This window comes from Rousettus aegyptiacus, unplaced genomic scaffold (assembly GCF_014176215.1).
Source record: "Rousettus aegyptiacus isolate mRouAeg1 unplaced genomic scaffold, mRouAeg1.p scaffold_m13_p_3, whole genome shotgun sequence".
NCBI lineage: Eukaryota > Metazoa > Chordata > Mammalia > Chiroptera > Pteropodidae > Rousettus > Rousettus aegyptiacus.
In genome coordinates this window covers 60,879,979-60,891,814 of record NW_023416306.1, presented here as the reverse complement: position 1 = coordinate 60,891,814, position 11,836 = coordinate 60,879,979, and the positions used below count along the sequence as shown (strand labels likewise).

The following is an 11,836-nucleotide window of genomic DNA, read 5'->3' as shown; positions in this document are numbered from 1 at the left end:
TCACACACTTATACCTCTGCTGCTTCATAAAATCAATGAGAACAAGGATTGTTTGATGTTACAAGAACCCTGTGAAGTAGATACAGCAGGTATTCTATTTTTATTTTTCAGACAAGGAAACTGAGGCTCAGAGACACTGTGTCTTGTCCAATGTCACTTAGTTCTTAAAGAGCAAAGTTAATGCTGGAGCCCGAGACTTCTGGCAGCCAGCATTTGTCCATCAACACCTGATGCATGGACACTTTCAGTGTCCAGTACACCCTGGTTTGGGTTCAACTGCACCATATCCAACAGACATGGGCCTTCGGAGCATTTTAGTGCTAGAGCTCAGGCCGCAGGCAGCCCCATTTTGGTAGAGAAAGAGAACTTTCCATAGACTTTTCCAGGGAAGATTTGCTAATTTGCAGAAGCTGACGATGTTCCTTGTCAGCATGATCATCACATCATTTCAGTACGGTGGCAGGGACTCAGCTCTGGAATTCTATATAGTTAAAGCATCTGTATTGCAGTTTTTAATGGCTTTGAGAGAACCCAAAGAACCTATTCTTGAGCCTTGTGGGCCTCTGGGCAAGATGTCCCTTCCCATAAGGATGTACTGCCAGGCATCCAGCCATGATGATGCCCTCAAGGACTCTATGCCATGACTCCTATCTGTCATAGGCAGCATCCTAGTGACTGCAGAGCACAGGTATCAGGACCTTACCAAGGCAGACCAAGGAGAGGCCTCAATGCCCTTCCCTATGTACTGACCGTGTGAATGAGATCCCAGTGGTGAAGCCTAGAGTTACCATGTCATTATGAATTCCCTGATCACAAAGCGGACCCAGAAGAGCATTCAGTGTTTAAGCAAAAAGCAGGGCTGAGAGATGCTGGCTGCACACCCTGCAAGGGCCCTCCCACAGAGGAGATCAAGTACGTAGCTTTGAGGGGCAGAAGACACACACTAAAGCTAGACGGTGGAGAGATAACAAAAGAATAGAAGCAACCTGCATCAGCCCAGTCTACCCCAAGTAGCATCCCCAACCTTCCCCTAAATTGGTACACTTCTGGTTCTTCCACAGCCTTGCCTAGCCCAATTCAAGCACCATGAATTCTAAAAATGAGGATAAGAAAGAAACTCATCAGATAAATGGAGCTTCTTTGAACAAAGACTCCTCCAGAAGTCTGGTTTAGGTTTTGCCACCCAGAAGCCCACTCCAGTAGAACTGATTTAGAGCTGGGCCACCTGAATGGCTGGTGATACAACAATGTTCAAGTCCCAGAAGATTGATATCTCAGGGACAGAATGGAAGAAACAATTGGTGCAGACCCATAATCTCGAACTTGAATGCCTACTAAGTTCTAGAGTTCTTTCTATTCCGGGGATTCTGGATAGAGGCTGTCTTGTTCCCTTTTACCTCGGCTCTGACATAGGGAAGGTATACATTTTTTAAAAAATGTGTTAGACTGAAAATAGAGCTGGAAACATAACTAGCTTTTGAGGAACATTAATGCGAAGCTTGTCCTACTGTACAGAAGCCATTTTGTATTGCTTTAATTTAAAATCAGACTAAATAATTTTAGCAATGGTATGGCAGGGGAAGGGGGGAGAATCCCATTATCTATTTTTATATAATTTATCCTAAATAAGAACTTTAATCATTGTTTATTAGTTAAATAGTATTTGTGTTGTTCCAAAAGCCAGGTTTCTTGATTCCTTTACAACTGTCTATGACCCTAAAGAGCATTGGCAAATCATGGAGTAGAGGGAAAAGTTTAGACATCTATTTACACAATTTTGGCCCTTTTTACCCTGTGTTGGTACTGCATGGCCTTGTCAGAGATGCCCAAGATCTAACTGAGATATGGGTATAATTAAAAATCAGACATGGTCTACAGCCATGACATCCTAAACAAGTCCGATCCTGTCTGATCTCAGAAGCTAAGCAGGGTCAGGCCTAGTTAGTATTTGAATAAGAGACCACCTAGGAAGACCAGGTGCTGTAGGTGTAAAAAAAATAAAAATAAAAAATAAGGGATTGTAAGCTGACAAGTTCCTTGTAATCTGTGAGGTCAACCAAGGGTTGCCTTGCCTAAAAAAAAAAAAAAAAAAAAAAAATCAGACATGGCAAGGGTTTCTTTGTTGAAACTGGACTGTCTCTGCCCTCTTAGTAGACCTAATGGACCACTTTTCCTGCAGCCAGTTCTACTGTAGTAACTCTTGGGGCTATGCTGTTAAGAGGGAGGCTTCTCTTTCATGTGTCACAGAGAATAGTCTTACATATTCTTCCTTGCACTTTAAAGTGAGATTGATTTAATTCTTATTTGGTTGAAACTTTGTAAGGGGGAAAATTTGGTGTACTGGTTTGATACAGACCTTTCAGCGCTAAACTTTTTAAAAGTAAATAAAATGGTAACTACAGTTAGATTATACTCTCGAGGCTCATGTAAAAATAGCATCGCCTTTTTGGCTTCCTTGTTCAGCCCAGGGGCTGAAACTTTCTTTTTTTCCCTAGAGAAGGGAGGAGATTAAAATTTTTTTCTATATAATGGCATTTCCCCCCAAAATGAGCCTCGTACCTTTAACACATGCATGTCTTACTTAGGAGAGGAAATGTGGAGGCTGTCTTTTCGTTTCTCCTCACTGTGCACATGTTTAGTCATTGTCTTAAACATTGTCTCATATGCCTATAGTTTTCAGATATCCTGTCTCATAAGTAACTAGCTTTTTCATAGAGAAACTATGGAGTCTAAAATTATCATAACAATTAATTTATTTGTATCTTCTACTATGCTTTATATCTCTTACTTGTTCCTGTAATAAAATCTTAACTACTTTCTCAAAAAAAAAAAAAAAAAAGAGAGAGAGAGAGAATGAGAGAGAGAGAGAGACTTCCATTCTTATCCAAGCTTGTTATTCACACTACTACATACTGGCAAAGAAAATTCACCATTGAAATTTCACATTACTCCAATGTCAAATTATTATCTTCATATTACAAATGAATAACTTTATATCTTTAAATCTAATACATCATTAACTATGACACACCATTATTTTATGTACCACTAACCAGAAAACAATACAGCCAATTAAACTATGATATATCATTAATCGTAGGACACATACTGGTTTCAGAGATAGCAGAATGTGAAAACATGTGTCTTAGAATAATTTTCTCAGAATTAGAAATTTATGTATGTTTAGGATGGTTAACTGAACTGCAACAAGATATGGCAGCATCTTCTCTTTTTCTTGGAAAGATAAAGACTGTCAGGCCTCAGAAGGCACAGCTGCAAGGTGATGAGGGGGCATGGGAGACTTCTCTTTTAATATCTGAAGTAACGGCCCATGTAAAAACAATTGCACTTATTGTGTGTAACTCATGGGCTCAACCAAAACCATTCATTCACTCATTCATTCAACAAAGATGTGCTGAGTTCCCGTTCTGTGCTGGGCACTATTCTGGGCATCTGGGGATAGTGCATTGAATAAACAAGCGTGGTTCCTGCCCTTCTGGAGCCTGCAGCCCTGGAATTATCATCCAGGTGCATGATTTTGTGTAAGTTACTTATCCTTCAGTTTGCTGATTTACAAAATATAATAAAACAATTAATTCATGGAATTGCTTGTTACTAGTTCCAGATTTTGCTTCACACAGACATGAGCTAAAGAAGAGAACTTCCCAACAAAGAGGCAACAGCTCTGCATCTTGCAAAAGGAGGTAAGGGAGGTTTCCTGAATGAATGGATGTTCTGTACAAAATTAAGATCCAGTTGCACTGCTTCCTTAAGAGAAAGAGTTGGAATATCCAGGAAAACATTTCAATATTCTTAGAACCAGAGATAGACATAATATGGACTTTCTGGAATCCGAAAATAAGAGAGGGCAAGGAAGTCTGGTAGAAAATTGTGTTTTATTAGCTAATGTATGCACAGTCCTGCTGTAGGTACAAAATCAATCATTTCCAGTTCTCCTTTAAGGAACATATATGCCTGTTTGCCTAGGACTGTCCATGTGTATGCCTGTTTCACTAACATTAGTAAAATTTATATCAAATGGAAAAGGACTTAGAATAGTCAGGACAATTTTTATAAAGAACAAGGCTGAAAATTTTTAAAAGGAGGATTAATAAATTTCCAGATTTATTATAAAGCTACAGTAATCAAGATACTGTGATATCGGCATAAGGATAAATACGTAAATCAATAGTCTAGAAATAAACCCTTCATTTATGGTCAATAGTTGACAAAGGAGTCAGGCAATTCAGTAGAAAAAGGATGGTCCATTTTATATATTGTGTTGGACATTGAATATCTGGGGGAAAAATTAACCTTGCCCCTTACCTCACATGTTAAACAAAAATTAACTCAAATTGTTATATAGAGACTTAAATATAAGAACTAAAACTACAAAAATGCTAGAGAAAAAGTTAGGGAGAAAAACATTTGTGACACAGTGTTAAGCAAGATTTATTAAAAATAGCACAAAAAATCCAAGCCATGGGAAAAAAAAAATTGATTATTTGGACACTTCCCAAAAAGCTATGTAAATGAGTTCTCATTATGGTCAAGCCTCTTCATGAGGAAGTGATATTTCCCGGTGATACTCATCAAAGATCTCACTCTGCAGCCCTCTGCCTGCCCTTCAGCAATGAGTAAGCTGATCAGAGACCGTAACTGGTGACCGACCTTTTCAGCTCCACACTAAGCAGAGTCTTCTGACTTTGCTTTGGAATATAGATTTCCTGTGGTCACAAAGCCTCTCCGTTTTGGTGGCCCTGGACAGATTTTGTAATAACCACAACCCTCGTAGGCCCCATGAGATCTCAATCTATTTTTCACTTCTTCTTTTATGGTGTTTAAATTTTCCAAACTGGTAATCAGAAATCATGTTCTGAACTATAATATGCTAAGGAGACCTAAACTTGTTAGATAATCCTCATCTCCATGCCACTCCACTCTCTTTCACTAGAATTTTAGCATCCTGAGGATGGAGATTTTGTTGGATGTCTTCACAGATGCATCCCTAATGCCCAGAAAAATGCCTGACATATAGTAGGTGCTTAAATATTTGTTGATTGTAAATAAATTTTACTGTAAGATCATCTTGAAAGAGCCAAGATATATGGTTATTCTTATTGTAAGAACTGAATTAATTTTTACCTTTCTCCAAAACTGCCCACACATCCATTATTTTAACAGTATATGAATTTGTTAAGATGTTGATTTGACAGCTTTATAGGAGACAAAATGGTGTAAACAACATAGAAGTTAACTTTTTGTAATAATAATAACAAGTCTTTATATGGCTCTATACCAATCTGTTTACATATATTAACTAACTGAAATAATTCTTACAATAACCTTATGAGGGAGAGATTGTTAATATCACCAATTTATGAATGAGAAAACTGAGTCACAGAGAGTTTTAATAATTTGCCCCAAGTAACACAATTAATTGTCATATATTTAGATTTGGATTCTGGATATGGCTCCAGAATCTATCCTTTTATCTACTATACCCATGTTTCTCAACTTTTAATTAGTATAGAAATTGTTGGGAGACTATTTTTAATGCAATTGTACTTCAGCAGGCCTGAGGTGGAGCCCGAGATTCTGCATTTCTAATAAGTTCCCAGGTGCTGTTGTTGATGACCCAAGGACCATGCTTTGATTAGTTAGGCACTGCACCAAACCACCTGCCTGGTAAACATCCCAACTAGTAAGTGGTCCAGCTGGTTCCATTTCACTAAATGGTCTGAAGATCCAGGCGCCTTCTTCCTTTTCACCATCCACGATGTCTGCATGGTCAAACATGAACCACTACCACCACGTCCACATCTTCCAGTCTTTGGGAAAAGGAAAGAGAAAGTGGAGAGCAAGCAGCTTCTTTTTAAGGGCATAACCAGAAGTTGCACATCACTCTGCACACTGTTCATTAGCCAGACTTAGTCGTGGGGTCAGACTTAAGCTTTAAGGAAGGCTGGGAAATGTCAGCTCCAACTGGACAGACACTCAGCTAAAATGCAGAAAGTTCTATTAGCAAAATAAAATTTTTTAAAAATAGATAACTATAGATTGGTGAAGCAACTAGCAGTCCCTGCCACAGCAGACTAAAAAGCCTTTGGTTATTTCATCACACTCGTTATCTCTTTCTTCTTAGTGTGATCCAATACAGTATCTTCTATTTCCCTCCATCTCTGTGCAAAACTTTCTTTATATCTAGAAAAAAATCCATTTTACAACTAAGTCATCTCCCTTAGTGTGATTCCCCCAAAGCTCTGATTAAATGGAAAGGAAGGGTCCATTCTTGCATGCCCTAAAGTAGTACATTAGGGTGACTAATAAACATTTTAAACATCTGAGTTCCCTCCATCTTTCTTTAGCCATATTTGTTTAGTGGCCCATCTACTCTCAATCTCTATCTGAACCTTAAGAAAACCCAATGAAGTTAGAAATACTGTCCTCGAATTGATTTATTTTGATTAATTTTTCCTCTTTTTGTCTTGGTTTCTTATCTCTATCATAACCAGAGAGGCCCTGAAGAAAATATTGTGAAGGTAATTCATTTTAAGTAGATGTGATTTGAATCGAGTTTAGGCAAAGACTGGAAGGCTGCCTTTTTATTGGAATGTCTTAGCCTAAACCTAGCAACTCAGAGACATTTGGATTAGACAACTCATACAATGCACATATCCTGCCAGCAGTCACGGATGAGTTGGCTGGAGTAAAGAATGCAGTGAGGAGCTGTGGTAGCTTAATACAGCCAGTCATTTGTGCAGGTTTTAAGAAAGGGCTTAGGAGTCCTGCATATCACTCTGGAACCTGGATCTTTTTAAAAGGATTTTATCTTCACAGTTGGGAAATATATTTGAGACTATTGCTCTGTTTACAAGCTTTTGAATTAGATGTGAAAGCAAAAGCTAGCCGAAGAAGGAAAAAAGAAGCAAGTTGGGGTGAAGCAAAAATCATTATTTTTGTAGCCCAGCACCAAAGTTCATAAACTTTGGGTTTCTGAAACAGCTCTGCAAAATCTACCCAATAAAATATATTGAAACAAATTGAACTAATTCTTTTTTATTTAGCAGCCAAAATGTAGCTTCAATTTTAGACGGACTTGAGATTTATTTCTAATAATTGGTTTTCAAAAGATGGCACCTATCTATATATTGAACGGGGTCATAGCCTTTGAATGGGCCTTGGCAGACGGCATGGCCAATTCATTTGTTTTAGCTTTCTTAGTAATCAGTGAGCATCACTACAGGCTCAGTTGGTCTGGCTCATTGATTGTAAAGAAAGCCAAAATGAACAGCTCGACCATCTCACATCTGATTTCCCCACCATGTATCGACCCACCAGTCCAAGTTACATATGTTACAGTATTTGCAAAGCTGTCAATGTTAGAAAACATTTATTGGGCATTTGCTATCGATAGGGGCTTTATAAGAACCTATTAAAATTAGAAACCAACCTACCCTGGGCTGTTTGAGCTTCGAAAAGTCTTTCGAATGGAGAGAGAGAAGTGGTTTATTAGATACCTACACATTCACACAAACAAGGCAGTAACAACAATGACAGAACAGATAACTCTTTCTGAGAATTCCCTTTGATGTGACTAATTGGGCAGTAACTGGGAAAGAAGCAGAAAGAGAGCAACGTGCATGCATATGTGCATGTGTGCATGTGTGTGTGTGTTGCTTTTAATCTGCCTTTATTTTTTAAAAATCTCAGAATGCGTGGAATGGAGACCAAACCCAGGGACCCTTTCTAACCCAAGAAGAGGAAGTGCTGGCATCTGCTGGTAGAGGTGGGGACTGTTGCTTAGCACAAGTCGTCTCATTAACTCAGATGACCTGGTCTGTCTGGAAACTGTCTGCATTTCAGACCCCTTGGCTGATTTACGGTTAAAGCAAAATGGGTTGTTTGAAATTGTGGAGCCAGCGGTTTGCTTTCATTAGTCTTTAAAGCTTTCGGTCGAATTCAGAACAAATCAGAGAGATGTCTCATTGTACTAAATAAACTTCTAACGATACTGATCGAGCTCCTCAGATGGGACACTGTGGGAACACAGAAAACTCAGGGCCCATTAAATCACTGAGCGCACTTAATTGAAATTATGATACTCTGTTCACCCGTGGCTAAATGAAGAGCAGAGGTTTAACAAGTTTACCAGGTTAAAAATGAGCCCATGTCAGGCAAAAATCTGATTCATTAATTAGGACTCCACTTAAACTATTGAGTAGTTTTACTTACCAGCAGGAGAGACTTGGAGACAGGGATGGCCACCTTTGTTTGTGGCCAGTTACACACCATTAAATGAGGGTTAAGAGGAAACAGTGGTTAGCAAGCAGACCATTTAAACCAGTTTCACCACTAACCACAACAAACCTGAAAATCCAAAGTCCTTGCAATTTTACTTATGAAGCTGACTGAGACTGCAGAATGACAATTTTCTCCATTCAATTTGAAGGCAGTTCCCAGACCATGGATGATCCCTAAAATGCCTGGCTCCTTCCAAAGCTACAACTTATATGGAATGAGAACTTGGCAGTCTCCTCTGGAAAAGATGAACTTTTCTTAGTGCCCAAGTCCCTGAGTGGACATATGGACAACACCAGCCTGTTCCTACAGTAATGGAAAGAAATCTTCATTTCAATTATCAGCAATTAGTTGAGCACTGGGAACTCAGGGTGTGGGCTTTGGAGAAATATTGGCTCTGCCTCATTCTGTGAGATCCTTGAGGCTCCACTTGTTCACCTCCAGAATAGAGAAATAATACCTAACTCCAAAGCGTGTTGTGGGGATGCCATGTGATGACCTGGGTCAGGAGCTTAGTTAGTGCCTCCTATTTACTAAGCATTTCACAGACGAAGATGATCGCCTTCTAGCTTCAACTATAAAAAGCAATGAACAGGGAGAAGAAAAAAAAACAGATACAAAATGCTTAGGGGAGTTTAATCTGACAAACAGCTGTAGGGACTGAGGAACTGTTCATACGTGAAGGACATCCATTTCTATGGACTTACGTTGTGTTTACTTTCTCTCTTCTCTCTCTTTCTCTCTCTCTCTCTCTCTCTCTCTCTCTCTCTCTCTCTCTCTCTCTCTCTCTTTCTCTCTCTCTCTCTCCCTCCTTCTCTCCATGTGCCTTATTCCCTCCACCTGCTTTCGTACAAAGAGAGCTTGGTCCTGCTAGCGTTTTCTCATAAAGCAACAGCATCTTGTCTCTGATTCAAAGAAACTGCAAGTAAAATTGTCATAGCTGAGTCTGCAATTGAATGTGTTTTATGCTTGTTTGTGACAACTCAGTGCTGTGTTGAACATATTAGTCTTCTGATTTTGGTGTCCTGGTTTTGTAATTGAAAAAAAAAAGCAGCTGAATTAGATGTGTATTATTTGACTGTTCAGGACCACTCTGTATGCACAAAAAGAGATGTGCGTGGAGAAAGACTAGTGTGTCTATGAAGAGATTACTGAAGGGACATGTTGGGGAGGATCAAACAGAGGTCGGACAACCTTTGCCTCCAAATAGAAATCTGACTAAACGACTTTTTAAGTCCAGCAACTCAGAATGTTTTTTTTTTTACCCCCGTAACTATCAAATACACACACACACACACACACACACACACACACACACACACACATACACCTATAAGAAGATAAGGACAAACAGAAATGAAATAATGTCTCAGCCTATTGACACCTACATATGCATTATACTAGAGTGATCACTGTGACTCATGGGACACTGAGACTTCCAAAAATCACGATCCCACACGGGATGTTGCAAAGGAATAAGACTGATGGAAAATTGCATTTGGATCTTGAAATTCATTCCTGTTAATCAGAAGAGGAATATTACAAACTCAACATTCATTCAGATAGGTATTATAGGTATTCTAATTTGTACTCATTCTGGTAGTTCAATTTTATTCCTTATCAGTTTCTTTACCCTTCCTTTAATAGTCTAATGTTTAAATTTGCAGGAAAATGTGTTAGAATTGAGCAACTTGAGAGCAGGGATTTTTAAAAAATCATTTTCGTATTCCTAATTTCTAGCTCAGTGGCTCTCACCAGATAGAACCTCAACATATTTATGATGAATGAATGAAGGGTTAAGTTGTAGTAGCTTTCAAAGATCAGTGAATAAAATAGGCTAAATAACTTAAGAAGTTTTTTTTTTTTTTAAATAAAAAGGAGCAGTATCTTTTTTACTTGAGATACTGACAAAATTGAAATGTTGGTGATAATACCATTTTGTGTCTTGGGTCAGCCAAAAAAATTTATATATATATATCAGTGGAGAATTATCTGAAAAATGTTCTTCTATTTAACAATTTCAGAGAAGAGGCACAAATACACTCTCGAGGGTTCCTTCCGTAAGATTCTTGCTGGCAACTAATAGTGTGTTTTGGGTAGTTGCGGGGCTCAATAGCACTGTATATACTCTAAAACAATAAAGGATGGCTTGAATCGTAGTAAAAAAAAAAAAGAACTAATGAAAAGGGACATAAGAGATATAATGAAAATAAATAGTTCCTCTTCCAACTTCCCTCCAGGGAGTAGGTTATAAAAGATAGCTGGAATAGTAGACTCTGGAATAAAATTCTTCTTCCAGGGTAGAAACTAATTAGGGGTGAGTATATGAAAGCTCAGGTTTAATTGTTCTTTTTAATACAGTGAGAGAAGGCATTCATCATGCTACGTAAATGAGTGTTTCATTAACGGAGCATACCCCCAATAGAATACGATAAATTAATATTTTTATATATCCTGTAATTATTTTGTGAGTAGCACATTTGTGGTACATTGTACTTAGGGGGATCTGTTAAAAAAACATTAGTCAGGTAAATGTCATCATGTACAATACACCATAATTGCCAATATCACACTTAAGCATTTTTTTATATTTTAATATTCGCAGACCCTTCAAGAAGATGACCACTATTTTCTTAAGCTTCCGAAAAGTCTAATTTCTAATTCACTCTCTGATATTGATTTCTAGATTTCTCTCAAAAGCTCATTTGGGGCTATTCTTTGGATCTGACTGGAGGACAAGATAGTGAATTTTATTTACAACTTCACATCTCTGTTGGTTCATCAGTACCTGGAGGCTACACCATAAACACCCAGGACATCACTGCTCCACTTATGGCAGCACAATAGGCTTTGCCTGCTCTTATGTCTAATTCTTCTCTGGAGTAAAGAGGGATTTTTGTGACACAGATGACATCTTCCTGGGCACAGTGCCATATGCACACAAATGGTGGCCTTAGGACACTCTAAGCAATCTGGTTATAAATATCTTCTTACTTCTAAATACTCAGCTGACAAGGTGATTGTGTTAGCTAGGTTAAATTAAAAATGCAATATGGTCTTTAACCATGTTAAGCTGTCCTTTTCTTTCCCCTAAGAAATTCTCATTCTTCTGCAGTTGATATAAATGTGCCTACAGCCTGGATTGTGAGTTGAGAAGCGGTTTCCTTTTAAATTCATTCTAGAGGAAATAGGATCTGAATATCACCTGGCTATAAATCCTGAATCAGCCATTGACTCTACATGTGATCTTGGGCAAATTATTTAACCTCTCTGTACCTCAGTTCACTCATCCGTAAAATGGCAATGATGCCAGTGTCTATATCTTTGAGACTTGTTGGGAAGACCATGAGTTAATATTTTAAAGTGCTTAGCATAGACTTGGCCACATATAAAGGGAATATCACGGTTTACTATTATGTCTTTCTTGGCTCTGCTGCTGAAAATTATCAAGCAAGATATTTATCCTAAGAACCTTACAAATTTTAAGGTTCTCAGAGGGTTGACAGAATGAGATAAAATATGTGTAAGGCTTGGA

General features: G+C 38.3%; 1 pseudogene; it reads left to right on the top strand.

Moving 5' to 3' along the window:
* The first annotated feature begins 515 nt into the window (after positions 1-515).
* LOC118615080 lies at positions 516-1,214 on the top strand (annotated as a pseudogene).
* Positions 1,215-11,836: the final 10,622 nt, after the last annotated feature.